The sequence below is a fragment of the Aotus nancymaae genome, unplaced genomic scaffold, assembly GCF_030222135.1.
Source record: "Aotus nancymaae isolate 86718 unplaced genomic scaffold, 86718_ANA_hifiasm-v0.15.2.pri h1tg000016l, whole genome shotgun sequence".
Taxonomy (NCBI): domain Eukaryota; kingdom Metazoa; phylum Chordata; class Mammalia; order Primates; family Aotidae; genus Aotus; species Aotus nancymaae.
Window position 1 is genome coordinate 23,778,604 of NW_026988428.1, and position 23,294 is coordinate 23,801,897.

Here is a 23,294-nt window from a genome sequence, read left to right on the forward strand (position 1 = left end):
CTGGGATTACAGGCATGTGCCACCACACCCAGCTAATTTTTATATTTTTAGTAGAGACAGGGTTTTGCCATGTTGGTCAGGTTGGTCTTGAACTCCTGACCTCATGTGATCTGCCTGCCTTGACTTCCCAAAATGCTGGAATTACAGGCATGAGCCACCGTGCCTGGCTACATTAAATTTTTTTAAAAAAAAGAATGAGTGTGTCTATATATAATAAGTACATCTATGAACATGTATACATTTGTAAATATATATAAGGAGAGAGGATGCAAATGTGACAAAATGTTAATGAGAGGTGTATATAGGTAAATAGGTGAATTGTAACAGACTTGTAACTTTCTACAGGTTTAAATTTTTTGCAAAATTAAAAGTTTAAAGAAGAATAGATAAAATTGCTACAAAATAAGTTACCTCAAAACACAGTATAAGATGAGCTTAAAATTAGAGTCCTGAAAATATGTTTTGGTCTGTTCTAAAACCATTAGCAGGAGATTGGCAACGTGTTCCTCTCTTGTATCACAATTGTTGTCATTAGAGATGTGGCATACACGTTTGTGCACTTGATACATTCCAAGTAATGCAGCACACTACTCTGGACCACGGTGACCTTTTAAATATTCTGCAAATTGATTTCCGGGCCATTCCCACTCTCCTTTGTTTATAGCCTTGGTAACCCAGAAGAAAATGAGACTGGCCAGCTGTGATTCCTGCATTTCTGTTCTCATCAGTGCTCAGAATTACATTTCTTTCTCTCCCAAAGGCCTCATGACAACACTTATTGTTGATCTAGAGAGCAGCAGCACCACGTACCTTCAATAAGGACAGGTTTAAGAGCTATAGGCAGTTGTGTGGACTCCTTAGAGGTACTTGATTGAATGAACACCAGTAGCAGCAGATTTATACTTTTCTGTATTGTAAACTACAACAGTAGAATTACAAACCTCTGTAAAATATAGAGTACACACAATACAGACAGACACACTATATCTAGTGTTTGAAACCACAATATATCCAGATTATTATCTTTTTTAGCATTAAATCACCTTTAGCTATTTTCATGATTTTTTAAATTTGTCAAAATGCCCTTCCTTATACTAAATTTATATGGATGCTGACCACACTAATCCATGCTATGGTCTAAAAATTCTACCACAATCCCTACCTCTGACATAAAACTGAGATAATGAAATAAGAGGAGGTTGGCACTTGCCTTAAGCTTTATGACTTACAATTCGCCAGCAGACATGTATTCCTATAAATAATCAATAAATATGGAATCAAAACAAGCTAAGTATATTCTGTTTCTTCAAACTAACTGCCCTGTTTCTATTAGGACAACCCTGATTTTGTAGTTGTAGGGAGAAAAGAGAAGTTAGTGGTTGGTCAACCCTTACACAGATTTCTTATCTTTTGGGAAAACCCAGAAAAAATAGGAGAATTAGCATAAAAATAAAATGGAATGGAGAATAATTTTTTATGTGCATGACGATACAGAGAAAAGATAAAGTTAGAAAAACTGAATCATTTCTTGCCACACAGAGACAGTGAAAATCAAAATTCAAGAGGGGCTTGCTAGGTAGAGACACCAAGAAAAGAATGTTGTTCCACTTTCTTTCAGGAATCCAGAATTAGGTAAGGGAACTTCTACTTGAGTAGTTCAATATATAGGAAGAGGAATTATCCATTGAATTGTCCTTATCAGTGAATACAGAGCCACTCAATAATTATAAAATAGTATAAGTGGAAAGCTAGTATCACCCTTTATTCAGCCCTGTAGGGAGTCTAATTGAATGTGTGAAAAGCTCATAAACATTTGAGTTTTGTGCCTCAAATCAACAGTTCTTTGTAAAATTTATCTCCTCCGAAGAAAATTCTGTTTATTTCCATGCATTCAAAGTTCCTAGCTTTAAACTGGAAGTTATATGGAATAAAAAGAGAGAAGGAACAATAGTCCTGAACTCCCATAGTAACTGGCAGGAGATAGAGAGTAGAATTTTACTTTTCATTCCATCAAGCATAGTAACAAGAGCATACCTTTTTCTAATACTAAGGGATTGGCAAGGGTCAGCTGCGGAGAGATTTCATGAGCTTCCAACTATTGGTTATAGGCATCTATGAATGCTTTTGGCAAAGTACCTTTAGGAACTAAAAACCTAGTACAGACAAGCTTATTGATTTGTTTGCTCCACTCACAGAATGCTCCCTTTACCGTAGATGTTGGAAGGTCAAACATAGTAAAGTCAACATATTACGAATAATATGGATAATGGGCAAACAGGTACTAATTGCTAAAATAACTCATTAAAAATAGCATGAACACAGCTTTTTTCCATGACGTTATCTAACCCAAAGCTACTTGTCACTGAATATGATCCCAATACTCAAAACATATTATGTCTTATGTAATATATGTGTTTTATGTATATATACAATTATATATACACATACATATATAAAGGTATTTTAATCTATATTCTAAGTCTGAGTTACTGAGTAAAAACTTAACTTCTGAGCTCCTAACATTAAAATGTGTATGTAAGGGTTCATGCTACATGTTTGATCAGAATAAGCTATCATAGTTATGATCTGCGTGTGTTTCATTAAAATCCATTATTTAAATTCTTCCTTATTGGCACCTAAATAGCATCAAAAGTATGTATATGTGTATATGAGAGAGAGTTTGTGTGTGCAGAGGTTTAGTCGTATTTCCTACTCTCAAAAATTATTATTTTCTGTTTGTTAATTGTTAAAAGGAGTCTATAATTTACCTCAATTAGGACCCCAACTTTATTTGTGACAAATTGTGGCACTTCATTTTGAACCACCTGTATAACTCTTTTGTTCACTGTGTAACTCTTCTGCATAAACACTGATTCAAGCCATAATCCACAATCTAAGATACTGCAAGAATGGATAGGGACAGAATCATGTGATGTGAAATACAGAATCATAGCTATAATAACTGTCACAGAAGAGCAGATGTGAAATGCTAATGTCTGTCTCCTTGATGTTTTGCAGACTAGGAGGTTTTCCTAGTAATTTATAAACTTGTTGAAGTTGTGAGCACTTAGGACACCAGTTTCATTACCAGCAAAGTCTTCTCTAAAAAGAGGGTACTTACTGCTTCCCGTCAAACAACTGTGTTTGTCCTATGTTAATACCAACTTCATTAATCAACCTAAGAATCAAAGCTTATTTAAGTCCCCACCCTTAATTGTACCCAATATCCAGTTACAATGCCAGCTACTGGTGCTGGTAAAGATAAATAATTATATCCTTTATAAGAAAATTCCACTAATATCTTGCTATGGTTTAAATATGTCTCCCAAAGTTCATCTGTTGGAAACTTAATCTGTAATGCAACATTGTTGAAAGCTGAGACCTTTAAGAGGTGATTCAGTCATGAAGGCAAAGCTATTACTGTGAGAGTGGGTTAGTTATTACAGGAGCAGTTTCTTGATAAAAGAATTAATTTAGATCCTTTTCTCTCTCACATACCTGTGCTCCTTTGCACTTTTGCCTTCTGCTGTGAAATGATACAGCAAGAAGGCCCTTACAAGATGCCGATACCTTGATATTGGGCTTCTCAATCTCCAGTAACTGACATACATTTCTGTTTTTCTATAAATTACCCAGTCTGTAGTATTTAGTTATAGCAACACAAAATGAACTAAGATAGAAAATTGGTACTGAGAAGTGAGGCTGTTGCTGTAATAAATATTTGAATATGTGGAACTGGGTAATGGGTACAGACTGGAAGAATTTTGAGGAGCAGGCTAGAAAAAGTCTAGGTTGCTATAGGCCAGGCACGGTGACTCACACCTGTAATCCCAGCACTTTGGGAGGCCAAGGTGGGTGGATCACGAGGTCAAGAGATTGAGACCATCCTGGCCAACATGGTGAAACCCCATCTCTACTAAAAATACAAAAATTAGCTGGGCGTGGTGGCACACACCTGTAGTCCCAGCTACTCAGGAGGCTGAGGGAGGAGAACTGCTTGAACCCAGGAGGCGGAGGTTGCAGTGAGCCGAGATTGCACCACTGCACTCCAGCCTGGCGCCTGGCGACAGAGTGAGACTCTGTCTCAAAAAACAAAAACAAAAACAAAAAAAGAAAAACGAAAAAAAAGAAAAAGTCTAGGTTGCTGTAAATGGAGTGTTAATGGCGATTCTGGTAAGGGACCAGAATAGGAGGGCTGTAGGGAAATTCTGAGACTTATTAGAGATTAATTAAGTGGTCATAGCTAGAATGCCAGTAGAAGTACAGAGAGTAAAAGCCATTCAGATGAGATCTTAGAAATAAATGAGGAATGACATATTGGAAACTAGAGGAAAGGCCATCCTTGCAATACAGTTGCAAAGAATTTGGCAGAATTGTGTCTGTGTCCTAGGACTTTGTATAAGACAGAACTTAAGAGCAATGAACTAGGATATTTGGCTGAAGAAATGTCTAAGCAGCAGCGTGTTCTAGGTGCTGCACGGTTTCTTGTAGCCATGCCAGTAAAATGAGCAAAGAGAGAAACTATTGAAATATCAAATTTATAATTAAAAGGGAAGTAAAACAGAAAGACTTGGAAACTGTCAGGCTGGCCATGTAAAGAATAATAAGGAATGTTTGGGAGAGAATGCTAAGACCATGACCAAGACACCTTTTGTTAAAGAGATTAATATGAATAGAAGAAAGCTAGTTTCTCTTCATCAAGGCAATGGGAGAATGAGCTTTAAGGTATTTCAGAGATCTTTGAGACAAGTTAGGAGGGCAAGGTTTCCAGAGAGGTATCTTGGGACCTCAGCATTTGCTACCCTATGCTGCTTCAGGACTCTGCTCCCTGAATTCTGGTTCAACTCCCTTTGGCTACCCCAGCTGTGGTCTAAGCAGGCCAGGCATGGCTCATGCTGCAGCTCCAGAGGGCACAAGCAGTAAGCCTTGGCAGTGGCCACATGGTTCTGACTCTGCAGACATGCCAACTGTGCAGACTGTGGGGCCAAAGTGACCTCCACCTAGATTTCAAAGGATGTGTTAGATAATCTTAGGGTCTTCGCCAAAACTTGCCACAGAGGTAAAGCCACTGCAAAAAGCCCCCACTAGGGCAAGGCTTTGTGGAGCTGTGGGAGAAAGGCCACCTCAGAGGCCCCAGACTGTAGAGCTACCAATGTGCAACTGCAGTCCAGGAGAGCTGCAAGCATGAGACTCCAGCCTGGGAGAGTTGCTGCATGCAGCTAAGCCATAGGGGCAGGACTGCCTGAGGTCTTGGGGTGCAAACCCTGTCCTAGTGTGCCAGGATGCAGGATATGGAGTCAAAGGAGACCCCATCTTTGAGACTATGTTATTTTCCCCATTAGGTTTTGGGTATACTTGAGACCAGTTACTCCTTTCTTTGTGTCTATTTTACCCTTTTGGAATGGAAATATCAATCCTATGCCTGTCTCACAATTGTATTTTGGAAGTGTGTAATGTTAATTTCACAGGTTCACAGCTGGAGAGAAATTTGCCTCAGGATGAATCTTGCCTTTAGTCTCACGCACATCTGATTTAGATGAGACTCTGGACTATGGGCTTTTGAGTTAGTGCTGGAATGAGTTAAGGGTTTGGGGCTGTTGAGGTGGAATAAGTGTATTTTGCATGTGAGAAGGAAATGAATTTTGGGGGCCAGGGATGGAATGCTATTATTTGAATGTGTCCCCCCAAAGTTTATGTGTTAGAAATGTAATCCCCAGTGCAACAGTGTCAACAGGTGGGACCTTTATAAGCTCATCATCACTGGTCATTAGAGAAATGCAATTCAAAACCATATAGAGATACCATCTCATGCCAGTTAGAATGGCAATCATTAAAAAATCTGAGGAGAGGATCTGAAGAAATAGGAACACTTTTACACTGTTGGTGGGAACGTAAATTAGTTCAACCATTGTGGAAGACAGTGTGGCAATTCCTCAGGGATCTAGAAATAGAGATATCATTTGACCCAGCAATCCCATTACTGGGTATATACTCAAAGGATTATAATTCATTCTATTATAAAGACACATGCACGCATATGTTCATTGCGGCACTGTTCACAATAGCAAAGACTTGGAACCAAACCAAATGCCCATCAGTGATAGACTGGATAAAGAAAATGTGGCATATATACACCATAGAATACTATGCAGCCATAAAAAAGAAGGAGTTCATGTCCTTTGCAGGGACATGGATGAAACTGGAAACCATCATTTTCAGCAAACTGACACAAGAACAGAAAACCAAACACCACATGTTCTCACTCATAAGTGGGTGTTGAACAATAAGAACACATGGACACAGGGAGGGGAACATCAAGGCCTGTCAGGGGGCAGGGGGATAGGGGACAGATAGCAGGGGGTGAGAATCAGGGAGGAATAGCATTAGGAGAAATACCTAATGTAGATGATGGGGTGATGGATGCAGCAAACCACCATGGCACATGTATACCTATGTAACCTGCACATTCTGCACATGTACCCCAGAAATTAAAGTATAATTTTAAAAAGAGGTGATTAGGTCATGAGGGCTCTGTCCTTATGAATGAACTAATGCCATTATTGAGGGAGTATGTTAGTTATCATCAGAGTGGACTTCTAATAAAAGGATGTGTTTGGCCCCTTTCGGCTCTCTCACGCATGTGTTCTCTTACCCCTCAGCCTTCTGCCTGAGACGATGCAGCCAGAGGGCCCTTGCCAGATGCTGGCACCTTGATATTAGACTTCTCAGTCTCAACAACTGTGAGAATTTAATTTCTATTTTTTATAAATGCCCCAATTTGTGGTATTCTGTTATAGCAACACAAAACAGAGTAAGACACATCTTAAGAACATCTATATAAGAACCATTTCTTTCTTAACAATGCTACCAAAAAGAATGTAAGTGGGGAATGCCCAAATAATATTTCATTAATTTGAAAATCAAACAAAATTGAATAAAAATCCCATAGAAAATGAGGTAGAGGTAAGAAAATATATGGTCCTTTCCATTTCTTTCCTGAATCATGATATCCCAAAGAAGTGATGAGATTGTCATGAGGAAAAGGTTAAAGTTATTGCAGACATATATTTTTTCTGCTGAAGGCAAGTGCAAACCCTTGGTAAGGCATATATTTTGAAACACATATATCCATACAATTTACTCAGGAACATATGACTTACTTTGAGAATTTTAAAAGATGACTCAATCAATATATTCATTTGAAAACTGAGATTCAAAGTCTGTAGTCAAGATTTATGACCATTTTATTCCTTTATTTTCCTAAAATTTCCACCAGCCTTTCTACAGGCTGTTACATCCTGATGTCTGTGGGAGGTTTCCAACTCTGTTTTAAAGTTCTGAAGAGTGTTTACAGCATGTTATTTCTGTAGATCATCTATCTTTTGAAATGCTTCAAAACTCTTTAATAGGAACTCTGTGGGAGAATATACTCTACCCATAACAGTTGATTATATCTGTGGCCAATAAATCAATTTTACACAAATGAGTTTAGAAATAATTGTCAGGATGATAACCAATAATTTTGTGATTTGTGTGTTTTCTAGAACAAGTATAATCAAAGCAATAATACGTATTTTCCCCTAACCAGGTTCTTGAAATCTATTGAGGCTTATAACACCTTTAATATAGCAAAGACCTTTACATTTTATTTTATCATTGTAATGTTATAATTTAAATAAGTATGTTCTTCAGATGGGTCAGATTTTCTAACTTCAATATATTTTATAATTTTTTAAAAATATCTGCTTGTTGCCAAACCATACACTTAAATGTATCTCAGTGTCAGCCAGGCACAGTGGCTCATGCCTGTAATCCCAGCACTTTGGGAGGTCAAGGCAGGTGGATCACCTGAGGTCAGGAACTCGAGACTAGCCTGAGCAATATGATGAAACCCTCTCTCTACTAAAAATACAAAAACTAGCCAGGCATGGTGGCATGTGCCTGTAATCTCAGCTACTTGGGAGGCTGAGACAGAAGAATCACCTGAACCCAGGAGGTGGAGGTTGCAGCAAGCCGAGATCACACCATTGCACTCCAGTCTGGGCAACAAGAGCAAAACTCTATCTCAAAAAAAAAAAAAAAAAAAAAAAAAAAAAAGTATCTTGGGGTCTCATGTGATAGAATAGTTAGAAATCATCTCTCAAAAATAATTAATCTGAATATTTATTGTTGACCTACCATGTGCAAGGCAGTGTAACTCCACTACTGGAGACTGCAAAAGTTATAGAAAACCATGCATGCACTAGAAGAGTTTTCTGTCCATGGGATGACAGCATATGATAATGAAACACTTACATAGAACTCCTAGGGAATATATGCTTCAAAATGAGTAGTGTGTCATTAAGAACAACCAAAGACAATTTTGCAACTCTTAATTTGGACATCCTGAAAAAAAAGGTTTAAACTGAGTTTGAGACTTTGAACTAGGCCTGACAAGAGTATTGATACTAAAAATGTGGCCCAGAGGAGCAGCATAAATGCATCACCTGGCTGGTGCAGAATCTTGGACCCCAACACAGACTCATGAATCAGAATCTTCATTTTCAGTGGATCCCACGATCATTCATATTGTCCATTACATTTGAGATTGCTCTGTAATGAAGCAAAGTTAATACTTTACCTGGTCATGAAAAAACAAAAGAGATGAGGTTAAATTCAGAGTCAGAGTCCAGAGAGTAATGGGCCTTGAAAGTTCATCTGAATTCATGTTTGTGTTTGCAGTGATCAAGTGTAAAATGTATTAGAGAAGAGATATGTGGGGAATAAAGACACCAGTTAGAAAACCATAGCCTGAAGAAGTCACACCATTTATTTTGGGAGTTGTCCATGTAAAAGTTTCCTCTCCTATTAAAAAAAGAGTCAAAAGCAACATTCTTGCATGCACCCAAAAGAGAGAGAGAAGCTAATCCAGTTGGTCAGTGTCTGAGATTCACTGAGCTTTGTTTTGCAAGTGAGCCTGCATTCTATTCCTTCACTAAAGAACTATCCTGTCCCTCTTGCTTCTGTGGAATAACCACAGCAGAACAGATGTTGCACATCTCACCCACTGAGGGGAAAGTGTAGGGGTAGAGGAAGCCCCTTCTCTGGTTTGTATAAAAATGGACATACTAGGCAGCCTTGTGGTCTTTGTGGGAAAGTCAATTGGTCAGGTATCTCAAAAAATGCATAGTTTTTGTGTGTGTCTGAGGCTCAAATTCCCAATATTAATTCATTATAGGAGGTAAGAGGCCCCTCCTCAACCCAATCCCTCAGATTTTTGGGTTTATAGGAAGGGAGACCACATAATATATCATCCAAACTAGGACACTATTAAAGATAAAGAGAAAACTATTCAAAATTACACCAGGATAACAAGTTTAAACTGAGACTATCCTGAGTAACTTTGTGATAGTCTATAAATTATAGTATGCTTGCATATGAAACTAGTATAAAATGCCTTGGTCAGGCACAGTGGCTCACACCTGTAATCTCAGCACTTTGGGAGGCCAAAGTGGGTGGATCACCTGAGGTCAGGAGTTCGAGACAAGCCTAGGCAACATGGTAAAACCCAGTCTCTACTAAAATTACAAAAATTAGCCAGGCATGGTGGTGCATGCCTGTAGTCCCAGCTACTGTGGAGGCTGAGGCACGAGAATCGTTTGAACCCAGGAGGCAGAGATGGCAGTGAGCCAAGACTGTGCCATTGCATTCCAGCCTGGGCAACAGAGTGAGACCCGGTCTCAAAAAAAAAAAAAAAAATGCCTTAAAAACTCAAAATGTAAATACAATCAAATCTTTTTCACTTTCGGCATAGTATCTTGAGTCCCTAGTATCTTTATTAGTAGATAGTCACATATCTTTTTCTTGAGAACCCTCCCTTCATCGACTAAAACCTTCAGCATCCATGCAGCCCAATTTGCACATCCAGTAAGGGCAAACACTGGACTCTAGCACACTGCGGTTCTTGTTACTGTGTGGTTGGAAGTATGGAGGCTGGGTTCTATTAAATTCAAAAGTCAATGCCAACCCATTTCTGAAATAATGACCTGATAACTCAGCTCTAGGCCATGGGTTCAGCATGGAAGCAGGAGCCCGTTCCCTCCCTGCTAACACAAGGGCAAAGGTACGTTTTACTTGAGTTTCCAGTGCTGTCGCTCTCGGCTCACAGTTCGTTGGGGTCTGGATTGGTTCAGTGTCAGCCACTCAGAGGCCACTTTTCCTTTCCCTCCCCAGAGTGTTGGGCAGCTTTTCATTTTAAATTCTACAAACACGACGTTGTTACTCTTCTAAGGAATGTAGGCCTCTGTCAGCCAAAGGTGGTCTTACCCTACTATGGAAGAACCCCTATATCTTTGGTGGATGATGAAAGCTGAGGATACCTTTTGTGATTCCAAAGCAAGTTTTTGGCACAACTCTTGAAATAAACTATTTTTTAAAAGGGTAAACTCTAATGTGATATTCTTCTATGCACAGATTAATAAAATCGAAATGTGTCTCCTATTTGCCAAGTATCATTGTGATCCATAAAGATATGGAAAAGATTATAATATTTGTGTTGGCTATAGAAGTTATGAAAATGGGCTGGGCGTGGTGACTCACATCTGTAATCCCAGCACTTTGGGGGATCGAGATGGACAGATCACGAGGTCAAGAGATACAGACCATCCTGGCCAACATGGTGAAACCCTATCTCTACTAAAAATACAAAATTAGCTGGGTGTGGTGGTGCGTGCCTGTAGTCCCAGCAACTTGGGAGGCTGAGGCAGGAGAATCGCTTGGAGCCGGGAGGCAGAGGTTGCAGTGAGCCGAGATCGTGCTACTGCACTCCAGCCTGGGTAACAGAGTAAGACTTCATCTCAAAAAAAAAAAAAAAAAAAAGAAATTATGAAAATGATGAAATAGCAACTAAAGACATTTTCTAAGAAAAACCTTACTGAATCTGGAGACTGATTAGGTTTCTTAATAAACCAAAAAATAAATAAGGGGAAAAAAATCAAGTGTGAAACAAGAGTTTTGACTTTAAGTGATGAGAATCATACTGATGCCAAGAGGAAGTGGGAGTTAATGCAGCTGGTTTAGCATCAAATATGATTAAGAGAATCTGAAAAATACTGGTTTTGAGCTAACAGTAGGACATCCAAGTGGAAATATCTAACAAACAATTTGACTTTTTTTCTTTAAAAGGAGTATGGTAAGGAGATTAGAAGTTGCAATACAGAGTTGAACATCTTTTACATCTTAGAGCATGGGTTGTAGCCTAGTGGTTGAGCTCATCAAGGGGAAGGAGTGGGAAGAAAAAGATAAGTCATCAAAGAAGTCAAGGCAAGTGTGGTCAAAGAGAGAACAGTGTGGTTTGTGGCTTACGAATGGAGACAAATGCCAGTGTAACACAGAAATCTGATGAGAGAGAGAACACGGAAAACCTGAAGAGGGATATTCAACTGGATGGAAGTATATAGTATTAACTATTATGGAGAGATCGAAGGAGCCAAAGACTCTGAAAATAAACCTTTGGAATTTATGCAAAGGAAAAAAAGTACAAATATTTGAGTACCAGCTATATGCTAGGTGCTTTTCCTCATGTTAAATATTTTAAGAACGAAGAGTGTAGCAATGACTTCGGAAAGAGAATTTTGGCAGGAAAGGAGTGAGCAATAAATACAAGATGGTGCCTTGCAGGAAAAGCGAGGTCTAGCTAGAAATTTTTTGTTTTGTTTTGTTCTCTTGTATGAAGATAGAGCAAACTGCTTGTTTGAAGGCAGGGAGAAAGAAACCTCTTGAGAGAGAGATTACAGGGAATATGATAGAAGATAAGTGATTCCAAGGGCAAATGTTGAAAAGTTGAAGTTTTAGTATTAATTAGCAATCTTGAATCTTTATGAAAGAGTTAATTTTGTTTAATTATGCAAGGAATTAATCATTTTCTACATCAGCTCTCCTTGTCTCTCTGCCCTTTACTTTTACGGCTTTGAATTCTTAAAAACAAAGTCTTTTTCATTATATTATATTCTTGTGAATGGTTAATTAGTTTTAGAAAGAAATATGTATTTTGACTAATCAGCTTAATTGTTCACCCAATCTTACATTTATGAATTATTTTTTTAAACCCAAAGAAGGAATTTCAAATCTTCCCTAAGAAAACAACTGGATGTTGTTCACATAATACAGTAAAAATAATTTTAAGTGTGATCTCATAGAAGTAACACTTCCATACCCTCAAATTATCTTTCCTCCTAACACATTGCCTAAAAATTCTAGAAACGTGTCTGTGAAGTGGAATAACTACCAGAGAGTAATTTTCTCATTTCTTACATTACTGTCTTTCAAATATACCAAGTTATTATAATGCAATATTCTAAACTGGCAGTTTATTTTCTGTATTCAGAGTAAAATGTTGTCTTATCTAAACGCAAAGACAGTACCCATAGTCTTCTTTATTCCTCTAAGCACCAGCAGCCCAATTCTGCAGGACTGAGATCCAGTCTCAGCCACATCAGCTGCTCTCTTGACATCTCTTGGCTAACCTCCCATGCCTAAATGTCCCTTGGGCAAGATAAAATTTCAGTGTGATAGGATATCATTTTCTCTCACAATTAAATCCTACCCTAGACATGCAGATACAATAGTAACTTCATCTCTGCCCAACAGCAAGACACTTTTGGGTAATGATAACTAAGTAGAGTTACTTCCTCGGAAACAAAAAGCAGAGACCGTCAAATGAATCACACGTGGCCATTTCCCTGTTGCACTCAGGAGGCAAGTGAGCTTCCAAGGAAAGAAGCAACAGTACTTGATTTCTTTGCCACAAAAAAATATAAAGAAGAGGAAAATTCAGTCAACAACAACAACAAAATCTAGTCTTGCTTGAGCAATAGTAGTACTAATAATTGAAAATAATAAAATTATTGAGCCAGTGTCAAAGAATATTTATTAAATTTAAATTTAAACTGGCTTTTCTGACTTGAAAAAGGTAAACATACAAGAAATGTAATAATTATAAAAGTATTTCAGAAGAAATGTCCTATAGCTATCTCACAAGCTTATTGAAAGAATCTTATAGGCTATTGATGTATGGGAACTTTTTTTGAAAACTCTAAAGTGCTATATTATTGTTATTCTTTGCATGAGAAAATTCAAGACATTACTATTAAATAATGGTTACTGTTAGCCACAGTGTATCACAGGCCAGCAGTGCAATCTACTCTAAATAAAAGTTAAAATGTTTGCAGATGTTCACAGTAGTATCTACCAGGTTTATTTGTAATGTGAATTACAGAAAGCTGCTTGTTATCGCTACAGAATAACCAGATGCCAACTGTAGTATATTATTATTTGGAAATTGGTAAACCTTAAAATTTTCCAGGATTATAAATTTCAAAGGTAATTTTTTTCCTCTTGTCATTACAAAATTATTCACCAAATGTTATGCAAAATTCTTTAAAAAAAAAACCTTTGTTACAAACTCCTATTGTGGCTCCCTTGAAGTATTAATGTCAAATAATTATAAGATTCTTTTGTACTCTAGTAACACAAATTACAGGCAAAGACTTCAAAATACTTTAAAGAAGTACTTCTCAAATGTAATGTGCATACATATCACCTGGGGATCCTGTCAAAATGCAGATTCTGATTCAGTAGGTCTTGGGTGGGGCCTGAGATTCTGCATTTCTAGTAGTTCTCAGGTGATGTCAATGCTGCTGGTCCAGGGTCACACTTTGAGTAGTGAGAGGCTAAAAGGAATCATCAAGTTTGGTCTGTAATCCTAGCACTTTGGGAGGCTAAGGCAGGAGGATCCCTTGAGCCCAAGATGTTGAGAAGAGCCTGGGCAATATAGTGAGACTACATCTCTACAAACAACAATTTTAAAAATTATTCAGGCATGGTGGTGCCCACTTGTAGTCCCAGCTACTTGGGAGGGTGAGGTGGGAGGATCACTTTAGCCCAGAAGGTTGAGGCTGTAGTCAGCTGTGAACACACAACTGCAATCCAACCTGGGTGACAGAGCGAGCCCCTGTCTCCAAAATAAAAAAAAGAAAAGAAAGGAATTATCAAGGTTGGGTGTAGAGTTCTCCAGAAAACCATACGTTGTATATTTATGTATGAATGGCTCACATGATTATGGAAGCTGAGCAGTCCCAAGATCTGCAGTCAACAAACTGGAGCCCTGGGAAAGCTGATGGCGTAGGTCTGGTCTAAAAGCTGGCAGGCTGGAGCCCCAAGAAGAGTATGTTTCAGTTCAAGGTCAAGGCAGGAAATGGCCAATGTTCCAACTCAAGCAGCCAGGCAGGAGGAGTTCCCTCCACCTTTTTGTTCCATTCAGGCCCTCAACTGATTAGCTGAGGGCCACACACATTAGGGGAGACAATCTGCTTTACTCTGTTTACCAACTCAAATGCTAACCTCATTCAATAACATCCTCACAAACACACCCAGAATAATGTTTGACCAAATATCTAGGTACCCTATGACCCACTCAAGTTGACACATAAAACTGTCCTAAGTGCTATTGCTACTCTAACACATATGTTATTTATTTCAGTCAAACAACAATAATCAAATTAAAATAATTTCAAATAATTTATTTCAAATGCCTTCTTTATTATGAACCTGACCTATAGTAAGTTAAGAACACAAATAATGTGGATGGATTATAGTACCTGCCTTTGAAAATCATTAAAATAATCCTTCTTATTTAAAGAAAGCAAATATTTATCTAAAAAACACAGTTTTAGGAGTTAACATAGGCCTAATATAGGCCAATACTGCATGTCTTTCTCAAAGTTGTATGATGAATTGATATTAGAAATATAAAATTAAGTCATACAAGACCTAAGTCTTATAGTGAAGAATTATCATAAAATATATGTACAAATTAAACCACTTGTCTACTGTAAATCTTCTTAGAGCCTCTAATATCCTAATTATTAGCATTTCTATATGCTGATATGTAGAGGTATATATCCTTTCAAGTATTACAAGAGGTAAATATATTATATTATATTCATAGAATTTAAATTGCCATATAATATTAAGATATATCATTTTGAGTATTGTTAAATAAGAAATAATAATGCCAAATATGACATGATAAAAACATCACTTATAATTTCACACTTATAATTTTTTAAATACTGACAGTGCCTACAAACTTATAGGTAGAGTTTATTTGTATATCAACCATATGCATATATAAAAGGAAAAGATTATAGTATTAACAAAATTTTACACTTAGAATCTGATTCTCGAATAATTTTTCAAACTAAGATTCATTGTCATTTTTAATACAGTATTTTTCTGTGCCACCAAGAGTGCTGCTGACACAATATTTCTTAAGAGTGTTTTACTATGGTCCCTAGAATATTCTCCCAAGCTACTTGCCTCTTTCTGGAAGTTTTGATATTGGCACTTTCTTGACTAAAAGCTGTAAAGAAGTTTCCAGAGATGAGGCAAGGACTCAAATGATCTGTATAGTGACTGAAGCATTCAGAACTTTCCATTATTCCAAGAATAATAACTATGTTCATTGATATGTAGGCAAGTGCAGCTATGTCATACCTGCTACTTACACACACCACACATACATACACACACACACACACACACACACGCACACACACCATTTTAGAATCAATGGATATACAGTTTTCTCCATACTGTTTAACCAAAAAAGAATCCCTTACTTTTTAAAGAACTATCTCAATGGACTAGTATAGAAAGAATCTTATTTTTGGTAAATAGTCTCTTTAGTGCAGCAGTTCCCAACATTTTTGGCACCAGGGACCATTTTTTCCATGGACATGTGGGGCATGGAAAAATGGTCCCTGGTGCCAAAAAGGACAGAGGGGCTGTTTTGGGATGAAACTGTTTCACTTCAGATCATCAGACATTAGTTTGATTATCATAAGTAAGTAGCATGCAAACTAGATCCCTGACATGTACAGTTTACAACAGGGTTTGTGCTCCTATGAGGATCTAATGCCACCACTGATCTGACAGGAGGTAGAGCTCAGGTGGTAACTTGAGTGATGGGGAGCTGCTGGAAATGCAGATGAAGCTTCACTCTCTCACACTTGCTGCTCACCTCCTGCTGAGCTGCCCAGTTCCTAACAGGCCACAGGCCAGTACCAGTTGTGGGGTTGGGGACTCCTGCTTTAATGTATTCCTTCTTTGCCACTAATCAATAATTAATATATGCTATTAATTTTGGGGATAAATTGATTTTAAAGGTTTATTTTTTTCTTAGTATACAACCCTTCTGAATAAGACATCATGTTTATTTCTTCTCCCCTCTGCCCTTCCTATAGCATTTAGAACACCACTTAGTATACTTTAGGTGTTCAATAAAAATTCTTAGAGGAAGGCTTAGGATTGAGCATCATAGGAATTTTTCCAGCCTGCTTCTGAAACAAGTTTAATTCTTACATTCTGTATTATAAGTAAAATTTTCTTCCTAGAAATGCCTACCAAAGAGATTTGTTTGAGTTTCAAATAAATATTCACTTTTCCTGACATACTCCAGTGATCATTACTAAAACCCTATTCTAATGTGCTGCTGTTTGCAGACTTCTCATAGTGGAATAAGGAGAACATTTGAGTTCTAATCATAGCCCTGTCATTTGCTGTTTAAGCACATTTGTTGCTCTAAGCTTCAGTTTGCCCCTAAGTCAAATGAAGACAGAACTTCTCAACTAGATTCATGGGGTTGTTGTAGGAAAAAGATTCATGGGGTTATCATTAGGAAAAAGATAAATACCAAAATCACTGTAAAGGCTACCTAGTGCTAGCCCTGCTTTTACCATGCATATTACTTTAAAATTCCAACTCTCCATTTGACTTCAATTTTGTTATGAATTTGACATAAACTATAAGCTCCCCAGAGAAACTTTATGAGTACCTCTGGAGTATCCTTGCTACTGAAAAACATCATTAAACAATAATACTCATGAAATTTCTGAGAACTATTCTATTGGAGATAATAACCATAAAAATATAAAAGTGGCTCCCCTGTGGCTCAGTGAACTTCTCTATTGTGGACTTCCTATGATATTAATTAAAATTCAAAGATTTGCTTTTGCTTGCAGTAAAGACATACAGGAATAGTAATAATGAAAGCATCGTTGTTAATATTAAAGAATTCCTAAAGTATAAAATTCCTTGACTGACATTATCTTGTTGGAACTTTAAAAAGCCCTGGCAGGTATCAACATGTATTACAGATGAGAAAACTAAAGCTTCAAAAGGTTTACTTCCCAAGGTAAATTGTTTTGCTCACAAATTCACAGCAGAACTATGGTTTTAATCTCACAGTGCTAGAGGTTATCTTGTGCACAAGGATTTCTCAGCCTCAGCACTGTTGACATTATAGACTGGATAATTCTTTGTTTTAGGGGAACTTCCCTGTGCATTGTGGAATGTTTAGAGCATCCCTGGCTTTTGCTACTAGATGCCAGTAGCACATCCCCCTACATGTGACAACAAAAATGCCTCTAGATGTTGCCAAATGTCTCTTGGGGGACAGAATTCCCCCAGCTGAGAATCTGTCATAAATTACACCAACTTTTTTTTTTTTGAGACAGGGTCTCATTCCTGTCACCCATGCTGGAGTGCAGTGGCGCGACGATGGCTCGCTGCAGCCTCAATTTCCTGGGCTCAAGTGATACTCCCACCTTAGCCTCCTGAATAGCTGGGACTACAGGTGAACACCACCATGTCCTGCTAATTTTTGTATTTTTTCATGGAGACAGGGTTTCACCATGTTGCCCAGGCTGGTCATGAACTCTTGGTCTCAAGCATTCCTCCCACCTTGGCCTCCCAAAGTGCTGGGATTACAGGCATTAGCCACTGCGCGCATTTCACCCCACCTTTTTTACTAGTATCTGTATAACTTTTCTGTGCTTAATCATATGATTTAAGGTCAGATAACAATGAGTACTTTGAATCAAAGTGTATTCTTTTTCTGTGGCTGCTGTAACAAATTACCACAAACTTGGTGACTTAAAACAAGAGACTTTTTTCTCACAGTTTTGGAGGACAGAGTGAAATGAAGGTGTCAGCAGGGCCACCTTCCCTCCAAAAGCTCTATCAGAGAACCCTTTCTTGCCTCTTCCGGCTTCTGGTGACTCCAGGTGTTCCTTGACTTGCGGCTGCATAACTCTAATCTCTGCCTCCAGTTTTACATGGGCTTCTCTTCTGTGTCTCTGCTTCTTCTGTGTCCTATAAGGATACTTGTCATTGAGTGTAGGTCCCACCAAAGAATCCAGCATGATCTCATCTTACAAAGAAAGTCTCATGACAGAGGTCTAGGACTCTAGACCTCTAGAAAGGTTCTAGGTGGTCTGGATAGAGGTGTTTTGGGGGAGCCACCGTTTAACTCACTACATAGATCATACTGCTTTTCCTAAGAAGTCAAAACACTTTCTAGATAATCTACCGTCTCATTAATTCATAAATGTTCTAGAAAATAGGAAGAAACAAGTAAGAAAATGAGACGCAAAGATTTAAGGGCAAATTTGCGAAAGTCAGTGAGTTACAGACTTACTAAAATAACCTTTGAGTCCATGTTTAGGATCTTCCTCCATCAGATCTGTTGCATAATGGTTGAAAGAACCACCTGACTTGCCTCCTGCTGTATGAACCATAAAATTTACAGTGAGTTCTGGTGGGAAATTGAAAAGCAAAAGAGAACATAGCTGGATTTTCAAATCCTTGTGTTGATTTTTTTTTTTTTAACTCAGCTATAGGCTTCTAATGTCAACAAGATTTTCTGGAACCTGGTGAAAGAAAACAAACATGGAACTCCATAAAGCCATATAATAAAGCTGCTTCCCAATGTGTAAGTTGTCCTTTAAAATTCCTCCCTGTGTGTGTTGCATGTTAATTTAAAAAAAAATCTGTATAGAGTCATGAACAGAAATATGGAGCATTTGCTTTCATAATGCACAATATTAATCACACTCATATACTGAGACTGATTCTGCAAAAACACCATGAGATAATGCTCACTTAACAGAGCTTGGTCACAGAGTAATGGTCTGCTGATTTCCCCCAAAATATTACATTTGATTTTTCTGATACCTCTGCATTTTCATTCTTAGTGATGTTGACATTTTAACCAGAATATCCAGTAAGTTATGAATCACCAGCAGACACCAAATGACTCAGTTATAGAATTACAACCATGATGTGTATAAAAAGCCTTTTTAAATATATCATAACTGAACAATCTCCTTCTTGATTTCTCTCACAGTAGTCATACTCTGCCTTCCAAAGGCTCGCATAAAGATGGCCAGTCACTTGCTTATTTTTCTTATATTCATTTACAACTGTGATCTGTATTCTCCAGATTATATCCTATTACATACTTTGTCACATGTCCTAGATTTTATCTGAACATTTTTTATGTATTAAAAAGTAACATAGTCCATAGTTTAAAATTTGTTTACAGCATGTAGGGGTATAGGATGCAAATAGTGAGTTTCCAACCAAGCCCAGTTCTCTGTCCCAGTCCTGGAAAGTGATCTGTGTTAATAGCTTTAAGTGGATCTTTTTGGAAATATTTTATATATACTGAAGTCTCCCTTTAAAGAAAGCCCTTTTCACCAAAGCGCAAATCACTGTTACTTAATCATAGCGTCCTCACATTTTTGTATTAGACCACGGTCTCTGACAAGATTAACCCTAACCTACTCCAAATCTTCTGAGTAGATTTTACCATTTTTAGACCCAGTAGGCAACACCTCACTACTTGGTAAAAGAAGCCTATTGGCTGGGCACGATGGCTCATGCCTATAATCCCAGCATTTTGGGTATCTGAGGCAGGTGAATCACAAGGTCAGGAGATTGAGACCATCCTGGCCAACATGGTGAAACTCCATCTCTACTAAAATACAAAAAAATTAGCTGGGTGTGGTGGCACATGCCTGTAGTCCCAGCTACTCAGGAGACTGAGGCAGGGGAATCACTTGAACCCAGGAGGCAGAGGTTGCAGTGAGCCGAGACTGTGCCACTGCACTCCAGCCTGGGGAGACAGAGTGAGACTCTCTCTCTCTCTCAAAAAAAAAAAAAAAAAAAAAAAACCTGTTTTAAAAATATGTTGCTAATGAATAATATTCAGCAAATCTTGACCTTAATGCTCTGTGTATCATAGCTCACTCAAAGTTTGTGCCTTTTTAAATTCATTCTTAGAGCAAAATAATTTATCTTCTTAAAATCAGATTTCAAATGACAAATCTCTTCCTTCAAAATTAAATATTCCCTGCTTTCTCTATGATGCATTTTGAGATATCACTTAACTCTTACCTTTACTTTGATTTTACTTTGATTTTTAAGGAGTAAGACAGTTTATGTTCTTACCTATTAAAGAAAAAAACCTAAAGATATTCATAGGTCAGATTCAGATTTATACTAGATCATGATAAAGCCACACATTATAACTGTAAGAACCACCACAGGGCCTGAAAGAAATTAGGCAAGATTCAAAGCAGTGAAGGTTTAGTTCTAATATCATGATATGCAATAGCATCGTAAGTATCAATATTACAATGGCACTAGAACTGTTCCTGGGCTACAGCTGCTTCATTGCCTTTTGCTACAGATTTATTATAAAAAGGAGCATGAGAAGGCCTAGTAAATGTTTTGTAATCTTGCCAAGGTGCTTGAATGCTAAGGCTGCTGCACGCCCATGAGTGTACAGCAGAGATGGACAAGAGGGTTGGGTGTGGTTAGAAAACGTGGCCTGATTCTGATTCCTTCCCTCCACCCACACACGCACATTGCACACACACGTTTTCAGTCAGAATCTTCAAGAAGCAAATACCAAGACAGAATGATGTATGTAAGACATACACTAGGGATCCACCTGCAAGAGAAAGAGGGCAGAAGCTGGGAGAACATTCAGACCCTGATGCAGGTCTGACCCCAAGTGAAGGAGAGGGAAAGGGAAGAAGATTGGATGGATGTAGGGTGTAGTACATTCTAAGACCATTTGGTGAGGCTGTGGGGATAGAGATAAGGGAAGAGGAGGAGTCCTCAAGCCAAAGTTGCTTCTCAAAGGAAGCCCTCATCTCTGATGGACAGGCCTGCCTCAGTAACCCAGCTGTGCCCAGTCATTGGCAGGAGCAGGCTGTGGGAAACATGGCCTCAGCACAGACTTGGTGATGAATTTCAGAGCCCAGTATTTGTGGTTCTTAGTAATGATGCTTCCTGCAATCTGCAATACGAGAAGCTCATTCTCCTGGCTAACACACACACTTCTCAGATGGGACCCACTACTACAAATATGTCTTAGGTGGATCTCTAGATCCATACATGTATAAAGTTGAAAAATATTTGTTTTCAGAGTTTCAGCATGATTCTCCAACTCTCAGGTTGCTGTAAACAGATTTGTCTTTGTCAAGACAGCAATTGATTAAGCTAATACATGCAAAAGACAAGAATGATTTCTATTCTTCCTGCTTATTCTTCCAGAAGCTTTAACTTACCAGGCTGAATGGGTCTTTCATTGGTGGACATATTTTTATTGAAGTGAACTTGACATACAAGAAATTGCACAGATTTTAAGTATAAAATTTGATGATATGATAGCCATTCATACAACCACCCCAAAAAGTTCTCTCATGCCCACTTCCAATCAATTCTGAACTTCCCGTAAACAACCAATGTTCTGATTTTTATTAGCAGAAATTAGTTTTTCCTGTTCTGGAAGTTCATACAAATGGCATCACACAGCACTTTTTTGTGTCTATTTTTTTCACTTAATATCGATTTTCTGAGATTCATCTATGTTGTTGAAAATGCAGCCAGTATTTTACTTTGTATTGTCTAATAGTATACCATTATATGGATATACCATTTGTTTATCCATTCTATCCTGTTGATAGGCAGGTGAATTTGGGTTGTTTCCAGTTTAAGGAGATTGTAAATGAAGCTGCTCTGAACATTCATGTGAAGTTTTTATGTGGACATGTTTTTATTTTGGGGGGTCAATCTGGGTTATAAGGGAGTGTGTATTTATTTCCTAAGAAAAGAATTTTCCAGTGTTGGTGTCATTTTATAATCCGTAGCTGTGGAACTTTAAGAAGTCTCATTTGATATTTTAGCCCTTCTCTCAAATCAACCCCAGCTAAGTAAAGGAGAGTTACTGGCAGGGCTAAGAGAGATAATTTGTGTATCTATTTCTTCTAGCCAAAGCATGTAGATGCTCCAATACCCCATTCTACTGATAGTAAACAGAGTTCAGGAAATACTAAATATTGCCCAAAGTTAAACAGCTGATACGTGCAACCAGAATTCAAACCTAGCTCCATTCCCTCTACACCAAAACCAATGATCTTCCTCCTACAGAAACTTTCAAAGCATTGAAGCAACCCTAGCTCTAACCATTGGTAAGAGACAAGAGGCAAAAAAACAGAGAGATTCGCAATGCAGTGGCAATCTCTTCTCTATTCACTGTGGAAGGGGAGGGTGAAAGACCACCAGCTTTCCCCTACAGATCTTTCTCAAGTATATTTTTCAGTACCACCCCTTGTTTTGGGAAAAAAAGGAAGACTTTGTTAAGCACCTGCTTCTTAGTTACCTATCTGGGAAACCCAAAAGGAGCTTTCTGTCTACCTCATTTTTTTCTCCTGCCTCCCCAGTTTGACCCCAGGAGATTGTTATTGTTACTATTACTGTTACTGCCAATTAAAAGACAAGGAAACAGAATCTGTTTCCCTTATTTGTCTAGGATCACCCAGATTAGTGTGTCTTTTTCATCCCTTAGTTTTTGACTTCTGGAAAAGAGAGACTATTACTGTCTTGCTTTTTAATACCCTCACTGCCAAGCATCCTGCAGACTAAAACCCAAGCAGGCAGTAGATGGTGAGTGAATGGATGAATGCGTGGGTGGATCCCAGCCAAGTCTTATGGCTTCAAGATCGAAGGTCTTTTCATTAGGCAGTATATATACTAAAAACTTATTTTCCTAATCTTTAAAACCAGGAGACTGGACAAAATACCTCTAAGATTTTGTTCAATTCAGAGAGGCTAGGATTCCATGGGTCTGCGCCCAATACAAAGGAAAAGAACAGACTTTTCCTTTAAAGGAAAAGAATAGAATTTTTCTCTGACAACACCTCATATTACCAACGAGACAGTTCTGAGTCCTTGAATGCAGAGAGAACCTACTGTGACTAATAAGTAAAAGGTCCCTTGGGATAAAGTCTGTCAAGAAACTAAAAGCTAATTCAAAGGTGACTTTGAACACATTCCCCTTCTCAAATAGCACAGGCTTGAAAACCAGCTTTTCACTCTTTGTGGGGTAATGGATAGAAGTTCTG

The 23,294-nt window shown here is 38.1% G+C and overlaps 1 long non-coding RNA gene across 1 annotated transcript in view; it reads left to right on the plus strand.

The window, feature by feature from the left end:
- Nucleotides 1–558: 558 nt before the first annotated feature.
- The window catches only part of LOC135275373 (uncharacterized), a 114,581-nt gene continuing 91,845 nt past the window's right edge, over nucleotides 559–23,294 (plus strand). The window contains exons 1-2 of the long non-coding RNA XR_010342964.1: nucleotides 559–863; nucleotides 6,660–6,740. This is a non-coding gene — a long non-coding RNA (uncharacterized LOC135275373). The remainder of the gene's footprint in view (nucleotides 864–6,659; nucleotides 6,741–23,294) is intronic.